We start from the raw sequence: 16,339 nt of genomic DNA, 5'->3' as shown, positions 1-16,339 counted from the left end.
TCTAATTCCACCTTTCAGAGATGCAGTAAATCATCATTGCTAAAAGTATGAGGCTGGCCCCAAACTACCTGGTTTAGAATTCTAGCTCCATTTTGGTATTTGCTATGTGACCTCTCTGTGCCTCAGTTTCCCCATTCACGAAATGAGGATGATAATAGTTTCTACTATATAGGGTTGTTGGGGAGATTAAATGAACTCACATAGGTAAAGTGCTTAGAACATTATTATTTGATTGCTAATGATGTTATCCATTGCAAAATTAAACGGAATTTGGTTTAGGAATTTCTCAACTTTCCTTGAGCTAATTAAAGATACCTCCCCCCACCCCCATGATCCTGCTCAGCAAGATGTGGGAACCACAGGTACAGAGGGACCGCAGTGAAACCTTTGTCACTGGGCAGACACAGAGTGCAAGATGTTACATGTCCTGAGTGCCTGAGTAAGGGCTCTGGGCCAGACTCTTACTTGTCACCCTCCCAGCCACCGTTTGAGACAGGCATCACCATCTGCATTTTTATAGATGAAGCTGTCAGGGGAAGGAACATGTCCAGGTGTGTCCAGGTCACATAATGCTGAACAGTAGCAGAGTCATAATTTAGACCCCGGTCTGGTCAAATCCAGGGCCAATGTTCTTTCCATAACACCAAGCTGCCCCACAGAGGTTAAGGGACACGGCTTCTTTGACCCTGGGACTGGATCTGCCTCTGAGCCTGAATTTCAGCTCAACCATCTCTACCATATCCCCTCAACATCCCCTCACACAGGAAGGGAGGAGGGAGGGACAGAGGGAGACCTGTCCAAAGAAAAGGAAGTTGACAGCAGTGTCAGGGCCCCAACTGCAAATACTCCAAGGGCTGTCCTACTAGAGAGAAAACAGATTTATTGAAGTTGGCCCTGAAGAGGATTTCCAGGACTGAGAGGTAGAATTAGAGACACAGAAACAGATTTCAGCTCAAACACAGGAAGAAGTTCCTAAGCAAGAATCAGTGACCCTGGAGGGAGTGACCTTGAAGTATTTAGGGACTTCAGGTGGTAGAGCATGATTCAGGCACCAGATTTTGGATTAGTAGTGATGGCCATTTAGATTTCTCTCAAAGCTAAGAGTCCCTGCAAGAGCCTGGGCAGGCACTGGGCAAAGGCAGGCGAAACTCAGAGTACCAGGGACATGTCTGAACTTGGAAAACCAACTGCAGTCCTTCAGGCAGCCTTGCCTGGCTAGGCCTGGACAAAGTCTGAATTCCAGTTGGTGATACTGCCCTTTGTGGCCCCCACACCCCCTCCACACACACACACACACACACACACACACACACACACACACACACACACACACTGTGCTCTCGCTCTCTGAAGGCAAAAGATCATAGATGGCAGCACTAGGGCCATGCCCAGCTGCCTTGCTTGGAAGGGCCTTCTGCATGCCCCCTTCCTGGGTCAGGATTCATCAATAGGAGCCATTCTTCATTCCTGTGATTTCTCGGAGCCAGCTGTGGTAACCATGGCGACCCAGCCCAGGGGGCAGAGCTGCTAAAGCTAAGGCCTTGAGAGCTGCAGATTAAATTTCACCATTAGACATTCACTCCTTTGGACCATTATAATACGGGGCATAGGCACCCCTTTTGTGGCATCCCATGACCATTGGAGCCATCATTAATCAGTCACAGTATTTTTCCCATTGACTCTGGTTTTGTTCCATCATTCTGTTGAGGCAGCTCTTCAGGTAGCCTCTACCAATTAAAGTATAGTTGGCACAGGAGAAGAAAACCAGTTTCTAGCTTTGTTTTAGACCATGATGTTGTCCCTTGAGAGACTAAATCACAGAATATTGGAGATAATCTAACATTACCTCCTCATTTTACAGACTGCAAAACAAAAGCTCAGATGAGTTTCTTGCCCCAGGTCTCATAGGAAATGCAAACAAACTAAGGAAAGAATACAATCCAAAACTTGCACAGGGCTTTACAGTTTGTAAAGCAATTTGACATCCACCCTTTAAGACTCATAGCATCCTGATAAGACAGTCATTGCTTTTATTCCCATCTGGCTGATGAGTCAGTGAGGCTCAGAGAAGTAAAGACAGTTGCCTGAGCTCACACAGCCAGGAAGTGGCCGAGATAGACCTGGGACAGTTGGACTCTAACTCCCTTGTTTATTCCCAGTCTGTGGGCCCCAGGCCCTGGAGGTCCAAGGAGTTACTACCATGGCCCTATGAAGGCACACTTATATAGTAAGCACTACAGACCAATAAAAAAGTCTCACAAATTAGTATGACCACATTCCAGATATGAATGCAGCTGTTATGATCAATAAGACAATTCTTTAAACGTATTTTTGAATTCATGGTAGCTTTTTGTCCTTTTCCATATTTCTTAATCAATCAATCAATCAATACTAAAAGTACAAGTGTAAAGGAAAGGTCAGTGAAACCTTGACATTAAAAAGGGTTCCTTCGGGCTTCCCTGGTGGCGCAGTGGTTGAGAATCTGACTGCCAACGCAGGGGACACGGGTTCGAGCCCTGGTCTGGGAAGATCCCACGTGCCGCAGAGCAGCTGGGCCCGTGAGCCACAATTGCTGAGCCTGCGTGTCTGGAGCCTGTGCTCCACAACAAGAGAGGCCGCGATAGTGAGAGGCCCGCGCACCGCGATGAAGAGTGGCCCCCGCTTGCCACAGCTAGAGAAAGCCCTCGCACAGAAACGAAGACCCAACACAGCCATAAATAAATAAATAAAAATAAAACAAATACTTTAAAAAAAAAAAAAAAAGGGTTCCTTCTGTCGTAGAGAACAGACTTGTGTTTGCCAAGGGGAGAGGTGAAGGAGGGATGGCCTGGGAGTTTGGGATTAGCAGATGCAAACAGTTATATATACAATGGATAAACAACAAGGTCCTACTGTATAGCACAGAGAACTATTCAGTATCTTCTGATAAACCATAATGGAAAAGAATATGAAAAAGAATATGTGTGTGTAACTCTCTCTCTCTCTCTCTCTATATATATATAGATACGTATAACTGAATCACTTTGCTATACAGCAGAAATTGACACAACACAGTAAATCGACTATACTTGAATAAGATAAATTTTTAAGAAAGGGGGTCCTTCTGTGAGGTGGCAGAATCCTGGCTCCTTTGATCTTTGATGTCCGAGAGAAGATGAAATTATATGTACTAACTACATGTTAACTGTGAAAAATAAAATACAATATTTTATTTTATTTTTTATTTTATTTATTTATTTGGTTGTGCCGGGTCTTAGTTGCGGCAGGCAGGCTCCTTAGTTGTGGCATGTGAATTCTCAGTTGCAGCATGCATGTGGGATCTAGTTTCCTGACCAGGGATCGAACCCGGCCCCCCTGCTTTGGGAGCACGGAGTCTTAACCACTGCGCCACCAGGGAAGTCCCAAAATACAATATTTTAATGAGCAAACCGAGTTACACTTCAACTATTTAATGAAATGACAAAAAATGCACAGAAAACCCTGAGGCTTTTCATTTCTAACTACTGATTTATTTACAGAAAGTACAGAAGATGGAGAAACTCGTTAAACCACACCTGGGGAACGCAACAGTGAGCACAGTCAGACGATGTGACACTACAGAATAGGCCACTGGTTTGTTTTCCTGTGGACTACAAAAAACGAAACCAAAAATGATGGAGGGGGAATCTTAGGAGCCTGAAAACACCCATCAACAAATGGACTTTACTTGAATCCTGCTTTTTAAAAAATAAACTGTAAAAGAAGTTAGGATAATTATGAGACAACTGGAAATTTGAAAACTGGATAGTTGATGATTTAGGGATTATTATTAATGTTTCAGGGTACGAGAATGGCATCCCATTTTAGTTATGTAAGCAAAAAAAGAAGTCCTTACTGTTTAGAGCTATGTATTGAAATATTTAAGACTGAAACAATATGATGTTTGGGATTTGCTTCAAAACAAGATGAGAGTTGGGGAAGCAGGCTGGGATGGGAACGGGGCAGCACTGGGTTATGAGCAAATGGAGGTTCATTATTTTCTTCTGTTTTCTGTGAATATACCAAATTCTCCATAAGAAAAAATGAGGGCTAGTAGATGAAAACATAAAATTGGCAAAATAAGTTGTTGAAGCTGGGTGAGTCTACTTTTGTGTGTTTGAAAATTTCTACAACGTGAAGTTAATGAAAGAAGACAGGGGGTTCCTATGTTCAGAAAAGTTGAGGACCACTGCACTGTTACCTGAAACCCCTTGACACCTTAGTATATGAGCGGGCCCCTTTCAATGGACAGCTGTCTGGGCACAGCTTTTGATAAGAGGAATGGGATGGGAGAGAGTGGGGTTTGGAGAAGTCGGCCTGAGAGAGGCAAAGGAGGGCAAGGGCCAGGCGGGAGGGTCCTTGAGGGGCAGACAGGAAGGGCTTAAGGCTGACCTGCTGGCTAAAGGAAGTTGCACAAGCTCTGCTGCCTAATTCCAAAGAGGGCACGTAGTAGAAAGAGCACAGGATGTAGAGAGAGGAGACTGGGGTTCTATTCTGGACCCAATACCAAGACCCTGAGCAAGTCTGCAATCTCTCCAGTCTCTGGGCCCCAGGGTCCGCATCTGCAAAATGGGAATGATAGTCAGTGCCGTTCCAGCCACCTCCCACTGGGAATCGAATCAATAAGGACTGGCTAAGTTTGTAGCCCTTGCAAACGTGAGCTGTCCTGTTCACATCATGCTCAAAGTTTGCTTTTGCTCACCCACCTGCCCAATTAGCAGATCCAAAGAAAGCAGGGAGCCCCACAGGGCCCTTTGTGGGTGGCCAGCAAGGAGGGGCAAGGGTGGGACTGGGAAGTATTTGCTAGCATCCCTCCTCCAGGCAATCCCAGCTCAGCTCTACTCCCTGAACAAGCATCTCCCCTGGAACCTCAAATCTGCAAGCCTGCCCCTCTCCACCCAGTGGGGTAGAGGGAGGGGCTGGGGCAAGGTCTCCAACAGAGTCACTGGCACACAGTAGGGGCCCGTCCACACATACTGAGTGTCCAGCTGTACCTTGCCCGGCCGCGAAGGTGCTGGGAAGAGAGGAAGGTCAGGCTGGGCCCTGCCCTCAAGGTGCTCACAGCCCAGTGGGGAAGACAGAACATAGACAAGGATGTGCTTGCCAAGGGCTGAGGAGGCCTGGGTGAGGCTGGAGCAGAAGAGAAGCCTGTGGGGGGCACAGACCAGGAGCGCCCACCCCACCCTGGGATGAAGTGATGCTTCACCAGAGCCTTGAAAAATGAGGAGACACTGGTGGAGCAAAGTAGGATGGGGAAGGTGACTCTAAGAGGGGAGAGGCGCCTCGGTAAAGTCCCCGGGTAGAAGTGTCAGCACATTTGGGGAGCAGCCTGGAGCTTATGGGGCAGGCACCTACCAGGGCCGGTGAGGAAGTGGTGAGCAGTGAGGCCTCAGGCTAAGCAGGGCCCCGAATGACCCTCTGGGAGTCCATGCTTCTAATGAGAGGCGAGGGGATGCTTTTGTATCACTGCCACATGCCAGGCTTCTTCTAAGCACCTGACAGACTTTGCATTATTTCACCAAATCCTGTCCACAACCCCAGGAGGTTTTACAGATGAGGAACCTCAGGCCCAGGGTATGGCATCTGTCCAGCTCACATAGCTGATAAGTGGTGGAACCTAGACTCCAGCCCAGGGTGTCAGGCTCCAGAATCCATGTTTTTAACCCAAACCTCTAGGTTTTATCCCACAGGTGATGAGGAGCTCCTGCAGGGTTCTGAACAAGAGAGGAGTGATTCAATAAATTCTCATGGTAGATGGGACTTCCCCAGCGGTCCAGTGGTTAGGACTCCACGTTTCTGCTGCAGGGGGCACAAGTTTGATCCCTGGTCAGGGAGCTAAGATCCTGCCAGCCGTGTGGCGTGGCCAAAAATAAATTCTTGTGGTAGAAAGACTGACTCTGGGGCTCATCTGCAGACCCAGGCCAAGTGGGAGAAAGGGGGTGCAGCCCTGAACCCCAGGCTCGACTGGGTGACGGAGAGCACAGCCCAGCCCAGCTCAAAGCAGATGGCCAACAGGAGACACTCGGATTCCAAGCTCCCAGGTTGATCTGATTACATGAATCCAACCGCCACCCCACTTGCTAAGTGCTCGTTTTATTTTTGTTACCTTGTTTATTCCTGTGAGGTAGTTAATATCTTCCCCATTTTACAGATGAGAAAACCGAGGCTGGGGGAGGCGAGGCAACCGGCTCAGGGACATGTCAGTAGCTCTAGGAAGTGTAGAGCCCTCTGCCTCCAGAGCCTTCTCTCACTATCACACCTCTCTGAGCCCCACTTATCTCTGTAAGGATCACTGTGAAGATTAAATTAGGTCATATTTTTTTCTAACGGTGGAAGTCAGGCATCTTCAGAAGCAATGCAGAAACACTTTGGGGGAAGGGAGGGGAGGCACTGAATTTTAGGCTTGCCTCTGCCATTAGGCCCTCTGTATCCCTCTGAGCAAGTTCCTTCCTCCGTCTGTGCCTCCGTTTCCCCACCTATACAATTTAGAGCTGACAGACATGACCCTTCCAGGTCAAAGCTCCGGGACTCAGAGGCGGGGTTAATCATATCCTGCAAGACTGCCCCAACTTCAGCCACCAGCAGGAGCAAAAGTTTCCAAATGGTTTTCATCTGGATAAGCCCCCAGCCCCAGCCCCCAAGAGTCCAGGCTGGGACAGTCAGGAGGAGCTACACTGCAAGGCCTGGAGCAGGACCTGGGGCCAGCCCCAGGTCTCCCCCGGCCCCTGGTACGAACTTGAGCAGTCTCCTTCCCTCCCTGGGCCGACTCCCTGTCTGGAACGAGGGGTTGGGCGGTGACGTGGAAGGCTCCTGCCAGCTCTGACATTTATTATTTCAGGATCCCTCAGTCTCTCGCTGTTTTCCTTCCTGCGCTGCTGGAGCCTGTGGCGGGCTGTGCGCCCCTTCAGTTGGGCCCCTGAAGCCGTCTCCCCAGCCCGGGAACCCGGCCAGCCCTGCCAGCTCAGCCTCAGCAGCTGCCCCTTGCAGCATGGTGGGAAGCGGGGAGGAAGAGGGGTTGCAGGAAGGGAGCCGCACCCTCTGTGTGTGCTGAGGCCTCCACAAACCCCAAGTTTCCTGGCTGGGATTTTCCTCGGGAGACTGCTCGGCGGTGATGAGCTAAGAGACCAAGAACTCTGCAGGAGGATCGCTGAAGATTCCCATCTGACCCCTGGCCCCAAGCCCTGAATTCCACCCAACCCTGGGGAGAACCAGCCTGCCCTCCTGGACACAGCAGCAGAGGGCCCCACGCCGCCCATCCTCTGGGTTCCCTTGTTGGCCTGGATGAATCCCTCCCTGCCCCAACTCGATAGTCATCATGAATCCCTTAAACCAGGGGTCCCCAATCCCCCGGGTCGCAGACCGGTACCGCACAGCAGGAGGTGAGCGGCGGGAGAGCCAGCGAAGCTTCATCTGCCGGTCCCCATCGCTCCCCATCACCCGCATTACCGCCTGAACCATCCCCCGCTCCCCCTGTCCGTGGAAAAACTGTCTTCCACAAAACCGGTCCCTGGTGCCAAACAGGTTGGGGACCGCTGCCTTAAACCCCAGTCCTCCCCAACTCTGCAGTTTCCTCAACGTGCCACACTGTTTCCAGCCGCTAGACCTCTGCCAGGAAAGCCTTTTTCCCATTCTGCCTAGTAAACACTCCATCTTTCCCTTCTCAGCTTACAGGGTACCCCCTCCCCATCACTGCAAAACTGACTTTATGCCACCCTGTGCCCACTACAGCCTTCTATCAGAGCATTCGTGGCCCTTATTTACCACGTCTGAATCTCTATGGCGCTGAAAATGCTAAAAGGGCAAGGATTGGCTCATTTGCCTTTATAGCCACAGCACCCAGCACAGGACCTGGCACATGAGTAGCAGTAAACGTTTGTGGAATGAATGAGTGAGTAAATGAATGAATAGATACTAGCAAGGCCTTGTGGGAACACAGAAAAGGCAGCAAGGGTTAAGAATTCAGGACATCACACTGTTCTGAGGTCCAAATTCTAGTTCCAGTACTCTTAGTTGTGTGACCTAGGGCAAGTGACTTAGTTTCTCTGAGCCTCCATTTTCGCACCTGTCAAATGGGATAATAATAGCACTTACCTCATGAGACTGAATGTGATCGGGCATTTAAGTACCTAGCCCAGTGCCAGGTATACAGGGAGGGCTGCATGATACCCATCTTGCCCAGCAGACATCTCTGTATTCCCAGGCCCTGCGACACATCCCCAGGCTGCCAGGGGAATCAGCTGGGGTGCTTAAAAAAATAAGGGTTCCAGAGCCTCACTTCAGACCTGTTAAGTCAGAGTCCCTGAGTAGGAAGAAGAGGAGTGAGAGGTAAGGCACACAAGTGTGCTTTGAACTGCCCAGGTCCAAATCCTGGCTCTGCCACTTACTGCTAGCAGAGTTGCCCAATTTATCAAAAATAAATACAGGACATGCAGTTATATTTGAATTTCAGATAATCAGTGAATAATTTTTAGTATAAGCATGTCCCATACCTTGCACGCACATCCTGTATGTTCTTTGGCAATCCTGTTTACTGGGTTATCTCTCTGTGCCTTTGATGGGGATTACATGAGTTAAAATGTATATGGGAAATGCTTACAACACTGCCTAGTGTGTTTGCTATTCCTATTTTTATTGCTTTAAAAGCAATCCAGACGATATGGAAGAAACTTGAAAACCTTATGCTAACTGAAAGAAGCCAGACACAAAAGTCCACATATTGTAGGATTCCACTGACATGAAATGTCCAGAATAGGCAAATTCGTAGAGACTGAAAGTTGCCAGAGGCTGGGGAAGTGACAGTGGGGAGTGACTTCTAATGAGCACAGTATTTCTTTTTGGGCTGATGGAAATGTTCTAGAACTAGTGGTAATGATTGCACAATACTGTGAATAAAGACTGCCGAACTGTACACTTTAAAATGGTTAAAATGGTACATTTTATGTAATATGAATTTTGTCTCTATTTAAAAAAATCTACCTAAAAGCAACCCAGGGGATTGTAACGTGTAGCCAGGACTGAGAATGGGGTAGGCTCTCAACGAATGTTTGATGAAGAAATGAATGGATGGGAGAGAGGAGAGAGCAAAGGGCAGAGCAGAGGGGAGAACCTGCCTTATCCAGACCTAGGCTCAGCTATTCATTCCCGGACACCCACAAGGTACACAGATTTCTCTTTTTGCTCTGGTGTCAGGACTGCACAATTTTAGTGCTTACTCACAGTAATTACCTCATCCCTGTTGCAATTATCCTCCCCTTTTCTCTGTGGTTCCTAATCTATTTAACCATCCTATATGCAGGTGTACTTGTGTTTTTACTAAAAGAGAATTAAATAAAATTAAGTATCTGTTAGGCGCCAGGTAGATGCTAGATGCTTTATATGTAATCCCCTCAAACAACCCCGTAAGATAGTTATTATCACCCTGATTTGCAGATGGGGAAACCGAGGTTCAGAAAATTCAAATCATGTGCCCGAGGTCACACAACCAATAGGAATTCAAACCCAGGTCTGCCTGACTTCACTTATGGGACAGTCTCCACAGATCTCAGCCACACCCCTCTATGCTGTGGGCTGTCAATCATCTTTTTTTTTTTGAATTAATTAATTTATTTATTTATTTATTTTTGGCTGTGTTGGGTCTTCGTTTCTGTGCGCAGGCTTTCTCTAGTTGTGGCGAGTGGGGGCTACTCTTCATCACGGTGCGCGGGCTTCTCATTGTCGTGGCTTCTCTCGTTGTGGAGCACAGGCTCTAGATGCGCAGGCTCAGTAGCTGTGGCTCACGGGCTTAGTTGCTCCGTGGCATGTGGGATCTTCCCAGACCAGGGCCCGAACCCGTGTCCCCTGCATTGGCAGGCAGATTCTTAACCACTGCGCCACCAGGGAAGCCCTGTCAATCATCTTTTCATGGGCATGAGTCTTTCTTCCCAGATGGGGACCTTGTCATCTCCATCCCCTCAGAACCTACCATCTCACCTTCGTACACAGCAGGTGTTCAATAAATAGTGTTTAATGAATAACTAACCTTAAGGGGGCATGCAATAGCTCACCACAGTAGTTTTCACTCTGACTGCTCATAAGTTGCCCGGGAACCTTCCAACTGTTCCCTTGCCCAGGCCTCACCCTTGGGAGATTCTGATTTGTAGGTCTGCGTGGAGCCAACAGCATCTGAAGTTCTTAAAAGCTCGGTCAAGGTCAAAACCTAGCCCAGTTAGAAAACCTTTAGCAGCTGTTCCCAGTTCAGCCTCCTGTACCGTTCACAGTGAGGCCCACTCTCTGACCCCAGTGATGCCCACTCACAAAGTTCCCAGGACAAAGGGGGCCCAGGGCCCTGCCCCAGACTCTGGGGATCTCATTGTGCCTCCGTGGGCTTCACTGCCTCATGTACTCTGGGCCCATCAAAGGGACTTTCTAGCAGAGATGTCTGAGGACTATACTACCAAATTGCTTTTGAGGAAAGCATTTTCCTTCTGCTCTGACCTAAAGCTCCAGTTTCTGTCCCCAAATATGCCTGTGTCACCTCGGTGGCCAGAACAGCTGAATACCAGGCAAGGAAGTTGGACTCAAAGACGGCCATTTGGGGAGGTGAGGAGCCTTTGTGAGACTGGGCTTGAGGCTGACGCTCCAGGAGAACCCTGTGTCCTTGTGCAGAGGCAGCCTGGAATGGGAAGAGGCTAGGCTCAGATGGAGCTGGGTTCTAAGTCTGGCCTGGAAAACCCTCTTGGCCCAGGTCCCTGGCCACCATCCCATGTCTCTACTTCCCTTCTCAGGAAAAATTCTCATCTGCCTCCTCCTCAAATCCAGTCCAGGCCAGTGTGGAGGGGAAAATAGCACTAAATCTGTTTTTTTTTTTTCCCCTAAATCAGTTCTCAAGGTCATCAATGACCTCCGTGTTGCTGACGTCAGGGGTCGTGTCTCTGTCATTTTCTTATGTGACCTCTGGACATCTAGGCAGCATCCGACAAAGCTGAGCGTGGCTCCCTCATCGAAACATTCCTCCCCTGGCTTCTGAGGCACGGACCTCTCTTGATTTCCTTCCTTCCTCATCGGCAGCTCATTCTCAGTCTCCTTCATTAACTACTCTTCCCATCCTAATCTCTCGATCCTGAGCTCCCCAGAGCTTGGGCCCAGGTCCTCTTCATTCCTTTCCTTGGGTGATTTTATCCACTCCCACTTCTTTAAAACCAGCTAATGTACTATACGCATTATGTGGTTCATGGACCACGTGCATGAGCAACTCTTGGGGGTGCTGGTTAAGATGCAGATTCCCAGACACCCTCCTGCAGGCTGGTGAACCTGCCAAGGACATTTGTCATTTTTTAAAATTAATTAATTAAATTAATTATTATTAATTAAATAACAATTAATTTATAATTAATTATAAATCATTTATTTATCTTTGGCTGCATTGGGTCTTCGTTGTTGAGCGTGGGCTTTTCTCTAGTTGCGGTGAGTAGGGGCTACTCTTCGTTGCGGTGCGTGGGCTTCTCATTGCGGTGGCTTTTCTTGTTGCGGAGTACGGCCTCTAGGCGTGCGGGCTTCAGTAGTTGTGGCTTGCAGGCTCTAGAGCACAGACTCAGTAGTTGTGGCGCACGGGCTTAGTTGCTCCGCAGCATGTGGGATCTTCCCGGACCAGAGCTTGAACCCGTGTCCCCTGCATTGACAGGCAGGTTCTTAACCACTGTGCCACCATGGAAGTCCCGGACACTTGTCATTTTTGCCAGACTGGTATCTGAACCTCTCTCCTACATCTGGGAAACTACTTGCTGCACAAGTCTCAGCAGAGCTTGCCTCCTACAAAAGCTGACGAGACCAAATTCATGCTTTTCCAGACTCCTTTGCAGCTAGGGTACAGGTAAGTATGAGCTAGCCTTGGCCAATCAGAGGCACTCACTACAGACTTTGAATCAGGAGCAGAGAGAGTGGAAGAGCATTCTTATGCTGATGGCAACAGCAGTGAAGGTGCCCAGTCCCCAGGGGACAGTGGTGGTATATGCTGTGGCATTTAGTGCAAGGCAGTAATGTCCTCGCCAGACTGGCTCAGTGGAGTGATTTTGGCTGAGATCCCCCCTGCTGCCTCGCCCCAGTTCTCTAGCTTCCCAGAAATCCTGTGAACTACTGAATATTCCCTTTCAGGGAACTCCTCTTCTGTCTAAATCGGCTCAGGTTGGTTTCTGTTACTTGCAATAATAAGCCTAAGTAAGAAATAGCTACTGAATTGGACTCTCTGGGAATGATGCCAGGTGATTCTTACACAGATCCAAGTTTGAAACCCACTATCTCAATGCTGACAACTCTCAAATGTGTATCTCCAGCCCACCCACTCCTTTGACCTCCAAACTCATATATCTAAATGTCTTCTTGATTTCTCCCCTTGTATGTCTCAAAGACCTGTAAGATGTAAAAACAGAATTCTTGACTCTCCTCCAAACCTGTTCCTCTCCCAGATTTCCCCTTCCTAGGAAGCGGCAATGGCATTCTTCCATTAGGAATTTGGGAACCGTTCTTGACCACTCCCCACATGCACCCCATCAACAAATCTTGATGCTACTACTTATAAAATACTTCTAGAATCTGTCCACTTCTCCACCAACCACGGCCCTATCCACAGCACCATCGTCTCTTCCATGGACAACTGCCAACAGCCTCCTTGGGTCCTCTCCTGCCCCCTCCAATCTCATCTCCACACAGCAGCTTATATGACTGTCCTAAAATATAAATTGGATCATGTTGCTTGCCTGCAAAATAAATAAAATCCAAACTTGCCACCAGGGCCTACAAACTTGAATATGATCTGGTTCCAGCCTACCTTCCCAAACTCATCTGTTGTCACTCTTCCATTTGCCATCGCTATGTTTCTGCTCCTCTGGCCTCCTTTCAGTGTCACAAATACTTTAGGTTCTTTACTGATTCAGGGCCTTTGCCTAAGATGTTCCCTCCAACTGGAGCACCCTCACACCATTATTCTCTATTAATGCTCCTTCTAAGGTTTCTTCTTTTCTTTATTTGTTACTCCCATCGATATTTTCTGAGCTCCTACTATGGTGCTGTGGTAAATACTAGGGATAAAATGGTGAGATAGGTTATTTTCTCATGGAAGTCAAAATCTAGTCAGAAATCAGATTTTAACAAAGTAATTATGCAAATAAATGTAAAATTTATCTAGGATGTGTGCTGCAAAGGAGACACACAGTGCTATTAGGGAGAACTGAGCTATAGAATAAATGTGGAAAGACAAGTTCAGAGGCCAGTGCAGTGTTCCAGGGGAGAGGTGACGATGGGGACTAGGGTAGCGATGTAGAGAAGTAGAGGGACGGCAGAGATGTTTAGAAGGTAACACTGATGACCCTTGGTGATGAAGGGAGCATGTGGAGCTTGTGGCTTGCTTACCGGAAGAGAGGGAGGGACCACTCTCTGAGAAGGGAACACCAGAATGGCCAGCCTGGGGGGGAAGTCATGAATGTGGCTTTGACGTGTCCAAATGAAACAGCTGAGTGAGCAGCTGGACATGAGGGTCTGGGCTAAAGGTACAAATGTGTGAGTCATCTGAAGATGGAAGAGGACTGAACCCATGGGTGTGGATGAGATTGCCTGGGGAGAGAGGCTAGCATGCCAAGAGATGAGGACCCAGGACCAAACCTCAAGGCAGGCCTGGACAGGGAGAATGAGCCTTCATGACATTTATTACACGTGCAATTACTGACTTGTTTGTTTACCTGTTTACTGCCTGTCTTCCCCAGAAGACTGTAAGCTCAGTAGAGCAGGGACTGCGTCTCTTAACAAGTAATGTGTCTACCCAGTGCCTAATACAGGGCCTGGCATGGAGCAGTTCCCATGCATGATGCTGGCTACTATGTCCCTCGGCAGGGCCGGCCTCATCCATTCCTTAGATAACATGGTCTCCACTGGTCTCCACTGTCCAGCAAAAAGCCCAAATGCCTAAATGACATTCAAGGCCCTCCAAGTCATGCTGTACCCCCTGAGCTCTCCAATCCATCTTTTTAATTCCACTACACCTGAGCTTTCCAAACTGGGGTTCCTTTACACCTGGATAACCAGAGGCACAAAACAGGATGAACACAGTGCCTCTCCCTGGAGCCTAGATTGTGCCAAATGAAGAGAAATGGCCATGGACACATGGGGGGGTGCGGGTAGGGACTTTCCAGGCCCTGCTCCTCTTCTCCGAGAAGTGTCCCCTCCCACAGTGTAGGTCTCTGTGGCCATGTTTCCCTGCCTGAGTCAATCCCTCCATGACCTCTGCTGATGAAACCAGGGGTGGGGACCCAGCTTCTGGAACCAATCCAGAAGCTAGGCTGGGCCATCAACCTCTCTGCCAGGAACTTGGACGCAAGACTGGCTTGGTTGCCTTTAGATGCTGGACCAGTGAGGTCACGTGAATGTGGGGGCTGAAGATGCCTGACTTCCCCAGAAGACTGTGTGATGCCCTTTGGGGCCTGTGTGATGACAAGTGAGCAAAAGCACTGTTTAGCTGTGCAGAAAGAAACAAGAGGCAAGAGACAGCGGGAATGAGGAAGCAGCTGCCTTTGTTCCTGATGACTTCCCAGATTCAAATGAGGCCCTGGTGAGGCCCGGGTGAGGTCTACTTTGACTTATACTGTTCTTCAGTCCCATGAGGCACCTCTAGATCCTTAAAACAAATTTCCCTTCAACATAAGCTTGAGAGGGTTTCTGTTTCTTGCAGACAAAAAAATCTCTAAGACTACATAATTTTTATTATTTTTTGCAAAATAAAAATGTTATTATTTTGGTAAAACAAACATCAACACATGATGAAGCAGAATGGAAAATTCACAAGAATATTAAGAATTAAGAATGAAATCCTTTCTAAAATAAGATTCGAAAACACTGAAGTCACAAAGGAAAAGATAAATTTGACTCCAATGAAACTTAAAACTATGCATTATAAGACACGATACCGACTTAGGCAAACATTCCTCTTAACCACCACCCCTTTATTGATAATACATTTTCTCTGAGGACAGATATTGGGAAGCATGCACATTTCCACAGCAGTTACCTCTGGGGAGAGTACAGGGATCGTGAGACATGGTCAGAGGTGACTTTAGTCTTTTCTGTTATATATTTTAAATTTTTAATTAAAAATTAGTATGTCTTTTGTTCAATTACAACTTCATTAAATCTCAAAAAATATATATAAAACACAAGCCTTTGAAGATCCCCTGTTTGTGGTGGACTGCTTCATCCAAGACCCACTGGGAGATTTAAGTTCACTAGTAGTTTGAGACACATGACATAGTATGAATTCTCAGCACTGTCACAGTGGCTTACTTGGTTCCTGAATATGCTTTCTTCCCATCTGTCTCCAAATTCACTCACTTGTCCTCTCCACTTAATGGAGTTCTTCCATCCTTCAAGACCCATCTGGAAGTGTCACCTCCTCCAGGAAGCTCTCCCTGACTGCACCAGTCCTCACTGCTCTCTCTCTCTCTCCCTCGCTCCACTGGCCTCTTATGGCACTAACCATACCTTCTCTGTGTACTCTGGACAGACTCCTGGGGTTCCACTTACCTCGCTAAGACAGGCTACTTCTCTCCAACCAGCCAGCAAAGCTAAGCAGCATCTTTATGTTCTTGGTGCCTAGCAGAGAAATGCCATGGAGAACTGACATAGCACAGGCCTTAAAGTCAGACAAAGCCACTATGTGGCACAAGGCAACTGCCTTAACTTCCCTGGGCCCATTTTCACCTGTGTTATTGTGAATATCAATGAAATGATGGATGTAAAGGGCCCAGGACAGGAAGACGACGGTTGACAGAATGATTATCTGTCTTAATACTCCCTCACATTTGAGCAGCTTTTAATTAAAAACAAAAAACATTTAACAACCCAGAGAGGTAAGCAAGGAAGGTGAAATAGGGTGAAATTTTAAGGGTGAAATAACTAAGGTTCAGAGAAATTACATAGGGACTTTAGAAGGAAAGAGAATAGGACCAGGGGTTAGAACATTTGGGTAGAAATGCCAGTTCTTCCACTACCCAGCTGTGGGAGCTTAGATAAGTCTGTAGCACTCTCTGGACATCAGTTTCCCCATCTTAAATGAGAGAGTTCCTAGGTGATCTCTATCTTAAAGGGTCCCTCAGCACTGACATTCTAGCTTCCTGTAACCTGCCCAGGGTCCTTCCTAGCAGGACTGCAAAAAAAGACCGCAAGTCCCAGGACAGAGTCCCTAGTTACTCCCAGGAAACCAGCTGGGACTGGAACACTTGCTTTGAGAATCAGTCAAATTTTGATTCTGCCAAATGGAGCTTCAAGCCTGGGGGTTAGTCATGCCCAGAACTGAGATCGG

General features: G+C 47.8%; 1 protein-coding gene across 6 annotated transcripts in view; it reads right to left on the bottom strand.

The window, feature by feature from the left end:
* Positions 1 to 16,339, bottom strand: part of ASAP3 (ArfGAP with SH3 domain, ankyrin repeat and PH domain 3) — a 46,543-nt gene that overhangs the window by 28,791 nt on the left and 1,413 nt on the right. Inside the window, exon 2 of one of the 6 annotated variants that reach the window (XM_082367032.1) lies at positions 15,562 to 15,630. The exons of the other annotated variants lie outside the window; for them this stretch is intronic. The gene's annotated coding sequence lies outside the window, so the exon portion shown is untranslated. The remainder of the gene's footprint in view (positions 1 to 15,561; positions 15,631 to 16,339) is intronic. 6 annotated transcript variants of the gene reach the window in all.

Source organism: Balaenoptera borealis (genome assembly GCF_965194805.1).
Source record: "Balaenoptera borealis genome assembly, chromosome: 1".
Lineage (NCBI taxonomy): Eukaryota > Metazoa > Chordata > Mammalia > Artiodactyla > Balaenopteridae > Balaenoptera > Balaenoptera borealis.
Note: the sequence above shows the minus strand (reverse complement) of the source record. Positions and strands in the feature narration are given on the sequence as shown.